The 18820-nt window shown below is 33.5% G+C and overlaps 1 long non-coding RNA gene across 1 annotated transcript; it reads right to left on the minus strand.

The window, feature by feature from the left end:
* Positions 1 to 1059: 1059 nt before the first annotated feature.
* On the minus strand, positions 1060 to 8455 carry LOC143048672 (uncharacterized). The gene is made up of 3 exons (XR_012969913.1): positions 8161 to 8455; positions 6966 to 7073; positions 1060 to 1218 (listed from the first exon to the last, which is right to left on the minus strand). It is a non-coding gene; the product is annotated as an uncharacterized LOC143048672 (long non-coding RNA).
* Positions 8456 to 18820: the final 10365 nt, after the last annotated feature.

Raw genomic sequence — 18820 nt, forward strand, 5'->3', positions numbered from 1 at the left:
AGGCACAATCCCTCCTGTTAGGGGTTTAGTATTATACCGTCATGAAATATACAACCCTCTTATTTACAATATCATTTGATCAACACCTGTTTACAAGGGTCTATTTGATATGATTTTTCTCATTGTTGAAGGCTGTATGGTTGCATATAACTGCTTACATCCACTTTATTTGAACTTGAGTGGATACATGTAGGCGTCTCATTGGCAATCATACCACATCTCCGTATTTTTACAGTATTGTATCAGTACTGTTACCTAATAACAGGACAAAACAAGACAGTAATTTGACAAAACTAAAGACATACATACTTGATTTTACTTCTCTAAAGATATAAACAAAATTTTCATAGTTCGTATCTGAACATGTACACAGCCATGGGAATTTTAAGGGACTATATTTCAGTGTGCATATATTTAGTAGCTAATCTGGCTACTTCCTGTTTATCAGACCGGTACCTTAGAAAAGAATTGTGACAATATATCCAATCTTTTCAAAAACCAAAGACTAACGTCACTAGGAGCAGCAGTTAGTTGTCATAGATACTCTAGATAGAAAGATAATCTGCCACTTTTATAAAAGGGACTACACATAGTTTTTGAAAGGGTATAATCGGTTTGTGCCGAAATTACTTTCTTTAGTCCAGAAACTCATTTGTGTTAAATGGTAATCTCCACCCACATTTAGGACTGGCAGTTATTTGTAGTTTTTATCAACAGCTTGCACTTTTTCTAAATTATATTTGCTTCTTTTAAGACTGACCAAAACTGTTTTTTTACCATTGTGGTTTGATTAAGGTAGTGTATATCAAACAGCTGTTGGAAATATTTTGGACAACCCTCTTATTTACAATATCATTTGATCAACACCTAGTGGTCTTTGGTGGTATCTCGCATAACATTAATGAGGTCTTTTTTAAAAGGCAACTTGAAATTATTGGTCCCATATTTATGTGCTATAGCAAATGTATGGGCTGCTGATCTGCATATATGATAGCAATATATTCTTATGTTTTCAATGACCCCTTATTTCTTCACTCCACTTTATAAGATAGAAATAAATGTTATTCCATATTTTATTGGTTTTTTCAAAGGTATCATAATTTAGACATAAAGACAAAACTAAGCACAGTGAAAAAAGTCTACTCTGTCCTGTAAAGTTTGAGATGTTTTTGTTGTTCAATCTTTGTCACTTGTATGGAAACACTAAATCTTTATAACCTACAATAGAAATATTATCACTTTTATTTCAATTCAATTGTTGCAGTTATCATGCATGTACATAGTAATAGAGAAAATGATCAATTAGACCAGATCTCCACATTAATAATATTAAAACTAGAGGCTTCAATGAGCCTGTGTCACTCACATGATACTTTTATTTACAATTGATGCATGATACAGAAATTGTCCATACCAACCGTCAGTGTTTACCATACAATACAGTACTTCTATACACTGTCTGTATACAGTATTTGTCGTATTTTGTCCATACCTATCGTCGATGTTTGACATAAAATACAATACTGCTATATACCGTATATCAACAGTATTTGTCTATACCTACCGTCGGTGGTTAACATACAATACAGTCCTCCTATATACCGTCCATCAACAGTATTTGTCTATACCTACCGTCGGTGGTTAACATACGATATAGTACTCCTTTGCACCGTCCATCAACAGTATTTGTCTATACCTACCGTCGGTGGTTAACATGCAATAAAGTGCTCCTTTATACCGTCTATCGCCAGTATTTGTCTATACCTACCGTCGGTGGTTAACATACAATATAGTGCTCCTATTTACCGTCTATCAACAGTATTTGTCTATACCTACCGTCGGTAGTTAACATACAATATAGTGCTCCTATATACCGTGTATCAACAGTATTTGTCTATACCTACTGTCGGTAGTTAACATACAATATAGTGCTCCTATATACCATCTATCAACACTATATGTCTATACCTACCGTCGGTGGTTAACATACAATATAGTGCTCCCATATACAGTCTATCAACAGTATTTGTCTATACCTACCGTCGGTAGTTAACATACAATATAGTGCTCCTATATACCGTGTATCAACAGTATGTGTCTATACCTACTGTCGGTAGTTAACATACAATATAGTGCTCCTATATACTGTCTATCAACAGTATTTGACTATACCTACCGTCGGTAGTTAACATACAACATAGTGCTCCTATATACCGTCTATCAACAGTATTTGTCTATACCTACCGTCGGTGGTTAACATACAATATAGTGCTCCTATATACCGTCTATCAACAGAATTTGTCTATACCTACCGTCGGTGGTTAACATACAATATAGTGATCCCATAAACCGTCTATCAACAGTATTTGTCTATACCTACTGTCGGTAGTTAACATACAATATAGTGCTCCTATATACCATCTATCAACAGTATATGTCTATACCTACCGTCGGTGGTTAACATACAATATAATGCTCCTATATACCGTCTATCAACAATATTTGTCTATACCTACTGTCGGTGGTTAACATACAATATAGTGCTTCTATATACCGTCTATCAACAGTATTTGTCTATACCTACCGTCGGTGGTTAACATACAATATAGTGCTCCTACAATGTATATACCGTCTATCAACAGTATTTGTCTATACCTACCGTCGGTGGTTAACATACAACATAGTGCTCCCATATACCGTCTATCAACAGTATTTGTCTATACCTACTGTCGGTGGTTAACATACAATATAGTGCTCCCATAAACCGTCTATCAACAGTATTTGTCTATACCTACTGTCGGTAGTTAACATACAATATAGTGCTTCTATATACCGTCTATCAACAGTATTTGTCTATACCTACCGTCGGTAGTTAACATACAATATATTGCTCCTATATACCGTTTATCAACAGTATTTGTCTATACCTACCGTCGCTGGTTTACATACAATATAGTGCTCTTTGATACCGTCTATCAACAGTATCTGTCTATTCCTACTGTCGGTAGTTGCTCCTATATACCGTCTATCACCAGTATTTGTCTATACCTACCGTCGGTGGTTAACATAAGATATAGTGCTCCTATATACCGTCTATCAACAGTATTTGGCTATACCTACCGTCAGTGGTTAACATACAATATAGTGCTCCTATATACCGTGTATCAACAGTATTTGTCTATACCTACTGTCGGTAGTTAACATACAATATAGTGCTCCTATATACTGTCTATCAACAGTATTTGTCTATACCTACCGTCGGTAGTTAACATACAATTTAGTGCTCCTATATACCATCTATCAACAGTATTTGTCTATACCTACCGTCGGTTGTTAACATACAATATAGTGCTCCTAAATACCGTCTATCAACAGTATTTGTCTATACCTACTGTCGGTAGTTAACATACAATATAGTGCTGCTATATACCGTCTATCAACAGTATTTGTCTATACCTACCGTCGGTAGTTAACATACAACATAGTGCTCCTATATACCGTCTATCAACAGTATTTGTCTATACCTACCGTCGGTGGTTAACATACAATATAGTGCTCCTATATACCGTCTATCAACAGAATTTGTTTATACCTACCGTCGGTGGTTAACATACAATATAGTGCTCCCATAAACCGTCTATCAACAGTATTTGTCTATACCTACTGTCGGTAGTTAACATACAATATAGTGCTCCTATATACCATCTATCAACAGTATATGTCTATACCTACCGTCGGTGGTTAACATACAATATAATGCTCCTATATACCGTCTATCAACAATATTTGTCTATACCTACTGTCGGTGGTTAACATACAATATAGTGCTTCTATATACCGTCTATCAACAGTATTTGTCTATACCTACCGTCGGTGGTTAACATACAATATAGTGCTCCTACAATGTATATACCGTCTATCAACAGTATTTGTCTATACCTACCGTCGATGGTTAACATACAACATAGTGCTCCCATATACCGTCTATCAACAGTATTTGTCTATACCTACTGTCGGTAGTTAACATACAATATAGTGCTCCTAAATACCGTCTATCAACAGTATTTGTCTATACCTACCGTCGGTAGTTAACATACAATATAGTGCTCCTATATACCGTCTATTAACAGTATTTGTCTATACCTACCGTCAGTGGTTAACATACAATATAGTGCTCCTATATACCGTCTATCAACAGTATATGTCTATACCTACCGTGGGTGGTTAACATACAACATAGTGCTCCCATATACCGTCTATCAACAGTATTTGTCTATACCTACTGTCGGTAGTTAACATACAATATAGTGCTTTTATATACCGTCTATCAACAGTATTTGTCTATACCTACCGTCGGTAGTTAACATACAATATATTGCTCCTATATACCGTTTATCAACAGTATTTGTCTATACCTACCGTCGCTGGTTTACATACAATATAGTGCTCTTTGATACCGTCTATCAACAGTATCTGTCTATTCCTACTGTCGGTAGTTGCTCCTATATACCGTCTATCACCAGTATTTGTCTATACCTACCGTCGGTGGTTAACATAAGATATAGTCCTCCTATATACCGTCTATCAACAGTATTTGGCTATACCTACCGTCAGTGGTTAACATACAATATAGTGCTCCTATATACCATCTATCAACAGTATATGTCTATACCTACCGTCGGTGGTTAACATACAATATAATGCTCCTATATACCGTCTATCAACAGTATTTGTCTATACCTACTGTCGGTAGTTAACATACAATATAGTGCTTCTATATACCGTCTATCAACAGTATTTGTCTATACCTACCGTCGGTGGTTAACATACAATATAGTGCTCCTACAATGTATATACCGTCTATCAACAGTATTTGTCTATACCTACCGCCGGTGGTTAACATACAACATAGTGCTCCCATATACCGTCTATCAACAGTATTTGTCTATACCTACTGTCGGTAGTTAACATACAATATAGTGCTCCTAAATACCGTCTATCAACAGTATTTGTCTATACCTACCGTCGGTAGTTAACATACTATATAGTGCTCCTATATACCGTCGATCAACAGTATTTGTCTATACCTACCGTCAGTGGTTAACATACAATATAGTGCTCCTATATACCGTCTATCAACAGTATATGTCTATACCTACCGTCGGTGGTTAACATACAATATAGTGCTCCCATAAACCGTCTATCAACAGTATTTGTCTATACCTACTGTCGGTAGTTAACATACAATATAGTGCTTCTATATACCGTCTATCAACAGTATATGTCTATACCTACCGTCGGTGGTTAACATACAATATAGTGCTCCCATAAACCGTCTATCAACAGTATTTGTCTATACCTACCGTCGGTGGTTAACATACAATATAGTGCTCCTATATATACATGTATACCGTCTATCAACAGTATTTGTCTATACCTACCGTCGGTGGTTAACATACAATATAGTGCTCCCATATACCGTCTATCAACAGTATTTGTCTATACCTAGTGGCGGTAGTTAACATACAATATAGTGCTTCTATATACCGTCTATCAACAGTATTTGTCTATACCTACCGTCGGTGGTTAACATACAATATAGTGCTCCTATGTACTGTCTATCAACAGTATTTGTCTATACCTACCGTCGGTGGTTAACATACAATATAGTGCTCCCATATACCGTCTATCAACAGTATTTGTCTATACCTACCGTCGGTAGTTAACATACAATATAGTGCTCCTATATACCGTCTATCAACAGTATTTGTCTATACCTACCGTCGGTGGTTAACATACAATTTAGTGCTCCTATATACCGTCTATCAACAGTATTTGTTTATACCTACTGGCGGAGGTTAACATAGAATATAGTGCTCCTATATACCAAGAGGGATAACGGATCTGCATCTAGAATTTATCATGCTGCCCTTTTTTTGGATTTTTAAAATTCTTGTTATCCCTCAATTTTTACATTCATCCCAAATAATACAACAGTAGTCAATTAGGGGCAGAACACCCATTGTATTATGTTTTCTTGCAGTTATATAAAAAAAAATGTATTTAAGAAAGATGGTATATTCTGGATGATATATTAGCACAACCTTGGTCAATTTGATTTCTCCAGTTACTTAGTGGGCTGTCAATTTTGAAACTAATATTTTTTCACATGATGAATTTTGTAATACTTTAATTTATTATCAAGTTTGGTTGAAAAGTCTGAATAGTTTCTGCTTTGTTCCAGTAATCAAACATTTTGTTTCATTTGCATCTATGAACATGTTATTCATTTTACACCACTCTTCAACCCTGTATAAATCTTCTTGAATATCATCATTTATATTTTCTAGATGTTTCCCCCTGATTTATGAATAGTGGTGTCATCAGCATATACAACGATATAGGTCTGTTTCACAATTTTTAATGCATAAGGGAAGGTCATTTATAAATAGCACAAACAATAGAGGACAAGGTATAGAACATTGGGGAACACCAAATTTTACATGTTGTTGTTCAGAGTTAACATTACAAATGTATACCTTTTGTTATTCAGGTACGACTTAAAAAACTAACAGTAGTCTCACTAAATCCATACATGTCGAGCTTTAAACAAAGAAAGTCATATTCTACCAAATCAAAAGCTTTTTTTTAAATCTTAATAAAATTGATAGGTTTAAATTACCATCTTTCATTTCTTGCAACCATGTGTCAATGATATTAAATAAATGTCAAGCTCAATCCAGTATATATTCCAAGTTATGGACAAATGATAATGCTATTAAAAATACCAAATCATAACCAGTGCTTTTCTCTTTTTCTATTTACAGTATATGACTAGGTAATAATGATTACTTTTTTCAACTATTTTCATACTTTTTTGTTTCCTCTGCTTTTGTATCAAGGGCATAATTGTTTATGGCAAACTAAGCATCTGCATAATCAAACTATTCCTAACTATACTCTACCTCAAATTCTGGAAACTGCAAAATTTTTGTCATAGCAGTCTTATGGTAGCTGAACTATTTCTATTTTTTGTAAATCTGGATTAATAAGTCTTTTGTCACATTCTGGGGCTATAGAAAAAAAAACATTACAGAATTATCAAAATTATGTGTGTATAATGTTTGTGTACAGTCATTCAACTAAAAAAGGACAAAAATTATTTTTTTGTGTATAAATAAATAATTGTGATTTTAATGTCTTAATATTATAAAAAAAACTTCAAAAGATTAAATTTAAATTATAATCTAAACATGAAAGAGCACATATAAATCAACCTTTTACTCAGATTTATATCTGACTTCACAAATATCATCATCTAATTTTACAAATCAGTATTTATTTGGTGGCACTTCCTGCACACTAAGTATGTTATGCCTTAGGTTTAATTTTGATGCAATCACATTTCAGAAGGTACATGTCTTGAACTGTTTTAATGAATAAATTACAGTTTTAAACTCAGTTTAGGCTGACCTGAGGTCAATAGTCTTAAACAATGTCATCAAACTATCAGTTTTACTGTAATATATTGATATTGTGACATTTATGGGAAAGAGCATATGAGTTAGTCATATTGGTCAATACAATGGAAAGTTTATATCTGAGACTACTATAACACTATGTGTTATACTAGTAGTCTCAGTTTATAACTATGTTAATGTCAATTATATACATGACATAATAATTAAATCATTTAAAAAACTATTCCAAAGATTTCTCTCAAATCATGTTTACATTTTTTTAGAGAAGAGTCTGTCTGAAATATATTCAGGGGTAGTCCAAATAGTTATGACTTCTTAAAAAGCTATATTATGGGGAAAAAAAAGGGGGGGGGGTCTATTATGTTTTTTTTTCATACAGGAGGAAGACGTCAAAGCAAAAAAAACCCCAACAAAACAAAATAAAATAATAGCCTGTCAAGACGTCCTTATATCATAAAAATTTGGTCTAATTTTGGGATAATACATTTAACTTCCTTTGATGTCGGGGAGGGGATAAGTTTTGACGATTAATTATTTTTGAAACTAACAATAATTATTTCTTATTGTTACTTTGTTAAGCGAGCGAGATGTGTGGTTCTCGAGTTATTTAAAAAAAAGGGGGGGATGTTACTATATCAAATTTACCCAATTTGGAGACAATAAATATTTAAAATCTAACCATAAACTCCAATGTTCCTGCTTTTTTTAGCAGAACAAACACGATGGCATTCTCGTCTCTGTTGTAATCAATAGTTAACTCATTTCTTCTTCCAGGTTATTTCTTAATCAATTATGATTATCAGCTGTCTATCTATTTACCATGTTTATGTTAAACTGGTCCGTAATTCCATCGTAGTGTATCGATAACTGAACACAACAAGGATCCAGTTTATTAAACGTATATAATATACAAGGTTCCTGAGTCAGTAACCGTAACTATCACCGTGCTTTGTGCGCATGCGCAAGAAACACCAACAACAAGGATAAAACAGGGTATACAGTTCCGTAATTTCGTATATTTTTCTTATCTTCATACTAAAGAGCTCTAAAAGTAGGCGTGCTTAGGTGCACTGGGCGGGTCTAAAAACCGACTCTCGGTGGTTAACGTCTCTCGATGGTTAACTTTAAGTGCCTACCTTACAATACAGTAACTTAGTATCGTTCAAATGTTTCCCACAATAATTTTTAAAAATCTGCCGCCGATTGTATTATTTCGTTTCCGCGAAAAAAAACTTGATTCTTTAAAAAAATCCCCCGGCTGCGTCCTGAGGTCCTTTTCACGAAGTTTCGAAATAATTTCGAATGAAAATTTCATATCCGTGTTTGAAACAAATGTCGGTTTAGTAACACTGAAAAAAATGTCGTGACTCATACTATACCGATGATATCAGCTGATAATACATGAAATATTCGGCAAACTTTCTTCTTCGTCTACCTCTAATATCGATAAATAACGGACACATAGATAAATACCTCGCTGCGCAGAAAATAAGTTCAAATTTTTCTTTGCAACCTTACTTTCGGAATAGTCATGAATTATAATACTGTGCTTAGGTGATAAGTTTTCTTTTATACCTTTAAGTTGTACATTTTCCCTCTATGCACGGAACTGATGTCCAGCGAATTTGTCTAAAAGTTTTTTAAAGTAATTTAACATATTATCCGGTTTAGTGCATTTTCTGATAAAAGATTTTTTTTCTTAATTGTCACAGTAATATATTCGTATAATTCCAAAGATACATTGGGAGCATCATCCAAAACATATTTTGTCCGTAAATTTTAAAGAAGCCTCTTTAGTGCTATAAGATAGAAACGCAAAAAAAAAAAGCTCGTACAATTACGCACTGAAGTTTTACTCGTTAAAAAAACTTTGCTATAGTTCTGCACTTAATTTAAAATTTGCGAGTAAAAATAAAACATGCAATCAGTTCCAGGTTGAGTGCAACACTTATCAATATCACGGAATAACAAAAAGAATCCGAAAAATCAGTAACATATAGATAAATCAAATCGTAGTTTAAAAATACTCTCTATATATATGTAGTTGAACAATACATGCACCGCCAATCGATTAATACAAGTTGTACGCTTAGCTTGTTCTGTGTGTTTTTATTGCACAGCGTTTTTTGTTATTTTGGCTATTCGAAACGACGTCAGGTTGCCGCCGTCAGAAATTCAATGCGTGTGGCATCTTTTTCACCAACTTTCAAACATTTTTTACTCGGACAGTTCGAATGCTATGGAGATCAATATAGATATTTTGAAAAGATTAGAAAAATAACATGTTTATATAAGAATTTCAGTGTCGACAATCAAGTGCAAAACTTAACATAGTTTACTTTAATTACGACTGTACGCAACGTTTTTGCAAAAAAATAACGTGTGACATTTTATTCACCAAATTTTAAAATTTTGGATCTTTTTTGTTTCTGAGTTTGACCGAAGTTGCGTTTGAAATTTATTAATTACAGAAAAACAACATTTTACCAGCTATATCATTTTCTCACCTGATGACATCATTTATCCGTATTTTTTAACTGTTTCCGTTTGAGCAGTTTCGAAAATGGAGATGGGACACAATGAAACCTTGCAGATTTGCCTGGCGTAACAGAATAAAACGCAATTAGCCGTCAAACAAATATATCATAATGGGTTGCCATTTCATGGCAATTCGCGGCAAAAAAAATTATCATGAAAAATTGCCCAAAAAAACTTGTAAAACTTTACCGTTTACTGGACAATAAACAAAAAATCATGTATTTATTAAGATGTGAAGACAATCAGGTTCTTAATGCTGTTAGAAAATTTGTTCGCGTCAATTTGAGTTATCGGATGTAATTTCTAGGTCTCATAGCAGAAAAATATAAAATAGACAGGCAGGACCCAAGCTTGATCCAAACTATAGATGTTTTTATTTGTGTATACTATGATAAACCAAGGGCTTGTTTTACAGTCTAACTGAATTATGATTTTGTATTAGTAATTAAAAGTTCTATGGAGCTGCAATCCGTTTTCTTTTTCCTTATACATGTATTCTCTATATGCCCCTAGTTGGTCCTTAAATGGCTAAAAAAAAAAAATCCTATCTTATCTTTTTTCGTTTATTCTATATAACGTAAAATTGAGAATGGAAATTTGATCTCTTGATTTTTTACAATCAGATTCAATTTATGTCATCTACCTCAATCGTGTAACCCCACTAAAAATTAAAGAAAACAAACACATTTTTTTGAAACCACCAATCTTTCATATATGGGGGTCGGCAAGCATAATTATAATCACCGATTTAAAAAAAACTTTGTAGTCATTCGGAAACAAAACCAGATTTTATTTAATAATATTTGATCATATTTATCAAATCAGTACTTTTTGGCCGAATATTGTCTAAACCCGCAGATGCAGAGGTCATTTTCATAGGATTTGGGAGACAAATTATACACATTTTACATAAACAAAATGTACATTTGGTATCCACCTCCATATAAGCTGTGGTTATAAATAAAAAGTTTCTTTTCAATTAATTATATCAATTTTTTTTGGGTATTGCTTCCATGTGAGCAGCAAACCCCTATCAAGGAAATCATGCATGGTAAAAAATGCAAGTCCCAAAAATTAGTATCACCTGGGAGATATAAATAACATAGGTACAATGAAGGAGCTGCTACATATTGGAAGATTATCAACTGGGAAGCTAAAATCATCTCCTTTGTCGTAAAGTTTTGTTTTCATTGTCAATTCATAGATGTTAGTCAAGATAGGAAGCAGATTTGACTGTACCTGTTGTATCCTTTATATTTCAAATTTGGAGGGATCGATTAACAAACTAACAAGAAAGTACAATTTGAGAGTACTAGCAGTTAGTGACAGCTAGTTAAAAGACAAACAAACAGTTAATAATAAAAAAATCATGCATCAGAGACTAACATCCACTAAAACATATCAGTGATTAAGTGTTTAACGTCATGGACAGTCAAAGAAGAATGATTTGTGCAATGTTCTTTTCTTTCTTCTTAAGTATGAAGTAGCAGTATGCCATTTACGCAACACATTCTTTATTGCGTAGAATGCAAGGTGACAATGGATGGTAACTTACGGTAGTAAACTGGTCCTAGATCAGTGTTGACGGGGAATTATAACTGACGGTGTTGTAAACTGGTCCTAATTCAGTGTTGACGGTGAATTGTAACTGACGATAGTTAACTGGTCCTAGATCAGTGTTGACGGTGACGTGTAACTGACGGTAGTAAACGGGTCCTAGATCAGAGTTAACGGTGATGTGTAACTGACGGTAATAAACTGGCCATAGATCAGTGGTAAACTGGTTCTAGATCTGTGTTGACGGTGTTGGGTAACTGACGGTAATAAACTGGTCCTAGATCAGAGTTGAAGATGACGTGTAACTGACGGTAGTAAACGGGTCCTAGATCAGAGTTAACGGTGTTATGTAACTGACGGTAATAAACTGGTCCTATATCAGAGTTGAAGATGACGTGTAACTGACGGTAGTAAACGGGTCCTAGATCAGAGTTGAAGATGACGTGTAACTGACGGTAGTAAACGGGTCCTAGATCAGAGTTAACGGTGTTATGTAACTGAGGGTAATAAACTGGTCCTATATCAGAGTTGAAGATGACGTGTAACTGACGGTAGTAAATTTGTCCTAGATCAGAGTTGATAATGATTTGTAATTGACGGCAGTAAACTGGTCCTAGATCAGACCAGCAGACAATATAGCGGTTAAGAACAGATATGTTTAATGCTTTATAAAAAAAAACAAGAAGACATGAAATATTTACAGAAGATACAATTTGTTGTAAAATGAAGCATGAAAAAGAAAATGAATCATATTTTTATGTTAACGCCAAAAAAATACATCAATGAGCTTCATTCCTTACATGAAAAGATTAACGATAAAGAAAATTACCACACACTATATATGCATATGTTACGAGCTACTTTCGGTTTCATACATTAAATAAAGTATATTTGTAAGTTCGTTACACCTGAAAGATTTCTTATTGATTTTCTTATGAATGTATGTCTATTTAAAAAGCGTAGTGTAAACTTGATCCAAAACTCACATAACGCGTCAACACTTCAAGGTAAAAATAAGTAATAAATAAACGAAATACTGAAAATCAAGAATAGCAGAGGTGCCGTGCTTTGGGATTTCAGTGTTCGAAGCTTGCACCAGAAATTGATTGTTTACTCTGATTTATAACAGTTAGGACAGGCAAGTAAAGATCAAATTTTAAACACGCGAATTTCTAAATACTTTGAACATTTCTTTATTTTACAACTATGCCAATGGTATCTGTCCACGAAATGCATTGAATTAGGCGCACGAAGATAATAACTGAGTTCTACTGAGAATGGTGATATATGAAACTCTAGCGTTAAACAGTTTAAACGGTTGTTACCCTTACCATGTTTACAAACAAAGTATGTGGGATCGATCTAAAGGAATAAGCCTGCCTGTCTATTTATAGACACCATGGCAAACATGATAGAAGTAAGATCTTTATTAATTAAATATGAAATATGCAATAATTTGAATTGAATAGATTATGCTAACAGATATATGCATTTATTCAGGATTGACTGATTTATTAATGTTTACTATACATACTATACCTATATATATATAATTAATTTAACCATCATATATCAATAAGGTATATCAACATAGTCATCCTTGAATATTCCCATCCGGCAGTCACTTAAGCCATCATTCAAGTGGGATGTTGGCTTTGCGAGATGTATAAATACGTAATCACTCCAGAATATCATCGGGACGTTATAATGGATTAGTGTCATGTGAAAAACCCTCATAACAACGTTTGAGAGCTAGAGATTTGTATCCTATCCAAAATAACCCCATTCAATAACTACCGAAAACGAAACTTAGGGGTCAGCATGAAGTCTGAAGATTGTAGTTGCATTCAAATAGTAACAAGAGACCAAGTATTGTATATAGTTTTAAACTTCATTGTTTTTTCTTTCCAGATATGTCGTCCTTAGATGTCTACATCCAAAATCTTCATGACCACCAGTGCATATTTCAAATACCTAAAAATGAAGTAAAGGAGATCGAACACTTTGTAATTCACATCGTTAAAAGATTTATACCTACTACTATCAAAGCCCTCAATCCAAATTTCACGGTTTTGGAAGTGGTCAATGCTGGTAGCTACTTTGAGCATACTAAGGTCAAGAACCCGGATGAATTTGATTTTATGGTAGTCGTGCGAGAGCTATCAACGCCTGTTTCAGTACAAATACAAAAGGGATGTATGCCGGGATATGCAAATGTCAAACTACGACAAAGAGGAAGATGGCATAGCTCTGGGATGGAATATACACCAGAGAAGGAATTTGAAATATCGATTCTAAGCTTTAATGCGTTTCTGAGACAGGCGGTATCATTAGTTCCGGTACAGGAAGGTAGATATGGGTCTTTGATATACCAGGACGTCGCAGTAAGAGGGAAACCATATTCAGTCTTTTCACACGTTCAGACAGCTAATTTTATTTGGAAACGAAAAATGTGTAAAACTGGAGAAGAAATGTTGTATCAACGTTTTGATACCACCAACACTAACAATGAAAATTTGAAAATTTGTGTAGATATGATGACATGCTGCCATTTACCTGTAGATATATTCTCTGAGATACTCCCCATCAGCTCATTATCTAATCCTTCCTTGATAAAACATGGTTGTCATGTTGTTCTAAAACCTTGTAATACGCCATCTTGTAACGACAAAGAAACTACCTGCAGGCTTATTTCTTATACGAAGTCTGAAGTCGAGAAAATGGCATATTTAGATGAGAACTGGAAAGTTATATATAAATGCACGAAATTGCTCTTCTCATACGTGGAATATTCTGGGATAGATTCATACAAACTGAAGTCAACGATTTTACATCTAAGCGCTAGACAGGGACATATCGAATTAGGGCGAGGTCTTGTCCTAGTTTTAAAGTCGCTTCAAACTTCATCTTCTAAAGGAATGCTTGGGTGTTATTTCAATTCGACTCTTAATATATGGAGTATTTCTCTATCTTACAGATATTTCACAAAATGGCAAATATTACTTTTGTTTAAAATATTCCGGGTTTTTGAAAAGATACCAGCTGGAGAAAGTCAACATTTGTTGCTATCACAACTGATTGACCAATGGATAGGCTGTACGTGTAGACACTCTATCGAAGTTAGCCAGATTCGTAGTAACATCTTTGATGAGAATAGTCTTGCTACATTTAATGTACAAGGGAACGTATTCCTAGAGATCGTTTCTGAAATGGAACCAGTGCTTAAGGAACAGACGTCACTGAAGTGGATTCCTTTTCAGATGAAATGTCAAGTTCTTATTGATGTTTGTAAAGTATTGTTTTCAAAATTAATTCAAAAAGCTTTCATGTTTATTCCTGGCTTTCTTAGATTTTCCAAGAAATAAAACAATATTTCTACATTGTATGTACATTGAATTAAATGTTTATTGTTGTTATGTTTTTTTTTATTTGATAATTTTTTCTCCAAAATACTCTTCGTTCACTTGCTAAAGAAATGACTAATGGTAGCTATAGATATACCTATAATATCAAGGACCAAGTATAAAGTATCATCATTTGTCTACTTGTAACTTGTGACCGAACGCCGCTATAGATTAAACTCGTGCTGCGCATTCGTTTAATCCATGCGTCGTTCGGTCACGCGTTGTCTTATTTTTGATATTCAAATACGGCGATTAGTTATACTATAAATCTTTCTACTTGTCAATGAGATTAACTTGTCGTATGTTCCTTATTGATGTTTTATTTTGCTATTTGATGATTTGCATTTTCCCATCGTTGACGCAATATAGAGAAACAGCATTATCTGCATTACTATTCAAGGTGGAGGAGTTTGATATATGTATTGTTAACTGTACAAGGAACGTATGTCACAATGAATTTTGAGGCTCTTTATATTCTTGGCTATCGCCTTTCTCTTCGCAGAAAAACTATCAAGCTGGCTTACATTCGTAAAGGTTAATTATATAATAAAAAAAAAGACAAGAAAAAGCATGTTACACGTTTAAATACAGTAAAATTTCAACCGCTCGCAAAAATGTGTAGCTTTTTTTTTTATCGTTTGCACATTGACTGCTCAGTGGCTGCTTACGGCTGATATTTTAAGTAGCAACCTGGAAAATCTGGATTAAGAATAATTATTTTTGTCATCATTTTGACCCAAATACCTTTTTTTCCCTAATTTAGGAATAAGAATTTGTTTCTATGATAAAACCATACCCCCTTAAATTTAAATGGCCGTTACCTTACGATATAAAATTGCACAAAACACGATAATCTTTATGTTGTGTACAGTTGTAATAATGTACAATAGTTATCAAAGGTACCAGGATTACAATTTTATACACCAGACGCGCGTTTCGTCTACATAAGACTCATTAGTGACGCTCAGATCAAAATAGTTATAAAGCCAAACAAGTACAAAGTCGAAGAGCATTGAGGACCCAAAATTCCTAAAAGTTGTGCCAAATACGGCTAAGGTAAACTATTCCTGGGATAAGAAAATCCTTTGTTTTTTTCAAAAATTTCAAAGTTTTATAATAAAAATGACCATATAATTGATATTTATGTCAACACCCAGTTGTTGACTACTTGGCTGGTGGTACCCTCTTACAAATTGTTGTGTTGTACAGAATTTGTGTACAAGTTATCAGTGGTTTATGAACCGCTTAATACAAATGGCTGAAACAAGCATACAATTTTTTGTTTCGCACACTTCTATTATAATTCCATAACTACATGATACAGTCACATTCTGAGCATTGATACTAAAACATTATTAAGAACACACAAAGACTTTTTATGGATTTGAGCTTGATATAAGGAGAAAAAATATAATAGAATTTAAATCATTCAGGTGTCCTTATCTCTAGTTTGAAGACAAAGATTACTGGTACGAATGGAACTAATGAACCGAGGGGTCTGAAAAATGAAGCTGGAGTATAATTTTATCGTCGAGTATTTACTTATACCAACATGACTTGTTGAACGTTAATTGTTATATATATCATAGATAGTGACCTTTATCGTAGCCACTGAGCGATCCTTCATTTTCGGTTATCAATAAACTCATCATAGATACCAGGACTAAAATTTGTATATAGGCCAGACCCGCATTCATTTATGGATGCTAAATAAAGTCGACTGATTTGTACAGCAGTTTGTGTCTGTGCTGTTTCATCACTATCCTATGTGAGGAGATGGCTTTCAGTTCATAACCATCATTTACCTCTTGACGTTCTATTCATGCCGTGAATTTTTTAAATAAAGTAATTCAAATAACATCTACATTTTCATATACCAATTTTTTGTGGTTAACGTGAAATTCACATGAAAATTATCACGTGAGTTTCATGTATAAGTTCGTTTCTCACATGACAAAATTTGATGTGAATGTCATGTGAGATTCATTTGAAAATCAAGAAATCATATTTCGCCTGTAAGCACAATCTTCTTGTTACTATACTTCATGTACTGTGGAAAACGCCAGATAAAACCGACGAAATAAAAGCTTTATTTGTTATATAGCCCAGTTGGTCGATTGACCTAGGGCGCTGGACAAATTGGAGTCGGTTCCACGAGGTCACAAAAGTAAGGGTTTGAATCCACTCAGTTTATAAAAATGTGCAGATTTAAAATTGTTGGGCTCCAAATTTGAGACGAATTATATCCATAAAAAATTGAACATATCATATTTGTTTTTCGTTAATTGTTTAACAATATTCATACCGTTTGTTTTAAAATGCTTTACAATTCAACATTTTATCATGTCGACTATCTTTATAACTTATAATGCAGTATGGTTATAGTTCAAGCTGATGGTTGAATCCTATGTTTGTACTTATTGGCAGTATTTGGCATCACGACGGGTACGAATGGTGGTGTGTTATCAAATTTATTTTGCATAGCACCAGGACTCATACACACCCTTTGTTAGGTGTTTTTATTTTAGTTTAATTCAATTAGAAGTATTTATGAAGCAAAAGCCTTGTATTCCAGTTACTTCGACTGCCAAAGGAGGGAAACACATATTTATGATTTAATAAAGTTTGCAACAATAAGATAAGATAAGATAATATAAATTGTATTAACCAATCATGCATGGTGCCCAATTCTTGAGCTATTCAATCAAATGAATTACAAAATAAAGCACAGTAAATGATTAGATTGATTAGAATGATTAAAGTACATTAAACTTAAAAACACTAAATACTCATTCACACAAAATAACATGATTATAAACCATGTTATTGACTAACTCGAATTATTCAGTCGTTATATTCCGCTGATCTACGATTACTACATTAGTTATTGACAAAACACACAGTTACTTTGGGTGTCTCTGTGACCTCGAGAAATTACATAATTATTATAATCCTAGGCCTATGAGAGACAACTCCTCATACGAATTCTGTGCTAATGTGTTACAACAAAGTTTAAACCGACGAGGAACTTTCCTGTTGCGTTTTCCCCTTAGACTTAGCTATCGACTCCCACTGAAAGAAAGGTATATAAAACAAATTGTCAATTTTTCGTTATTAGAGTCAATTCATGTAAATATGATTGAGAAATGCGTACTAGAATTCCGTGCTATTCAACTTTTATATACAAGATGCATTATATCAAATATATCATTGTGTATTTACGCAATATAATTTATATTTAACAAAAAATATTCGACATAGATAAAGGCAACAGTAGTATACTGCTGTTCAAAACAAGTATTACAATTGGAAACTGAAACAATCGTTTTGAATTCGAATGACAATTTTGTGTTGATATTTAAATGTTTTATTCTCTGTTGAAATCATTAATAACTTATTTAGACTTGGGCGATTTAGAGCTTACATGTATCATACAGTATGTTTCTGTGTCTTTTTACGAGGTTAGTATAATCAGTGTTTATTCTTTTCGATTTATTCAGAACATAATACAAAATAAGTTCCAAATTTCATAATATGAAACTTGAAACAAAAACAAATCTCTTCCTTATTTGTAAGGTTGTCAATAGCGTGTCTCAGCTGTCGTATTTATTTTTGAAATGCGCAGTTTAGTATTGTATACTTATATCTGGTTTTCGTTTCGAAAATCATTTTGAAATCAGAGAATTTTAGCTCAAGAAACCAAACGGTAAAAGTTTTATAATACAATTCTCTTTACAACATTAGTATATCTATTATATTTTTATCAGAATTAATTATAAGCTTGAAATAAAACTTAATTGTTTTTGTTGCAATACTTTAACATTTCTTTTTCTTTATTAA

The sequence above is a fragment of the Mytilus galloprovincialis genome, chromosome 10 (genome assembly GCF_965363235.1).
Source record: "Mytilus galloprovincialis chromosome 10, xbMytGall1.hap1.1, whole genome shotgun sequence".
Lineage (NCBI taxonomy): Eukaryota > Metazoa > Mollusca > Bivalvia > Mytilida > Mytilidae > Mytilus > Mytilus galloprovincialis.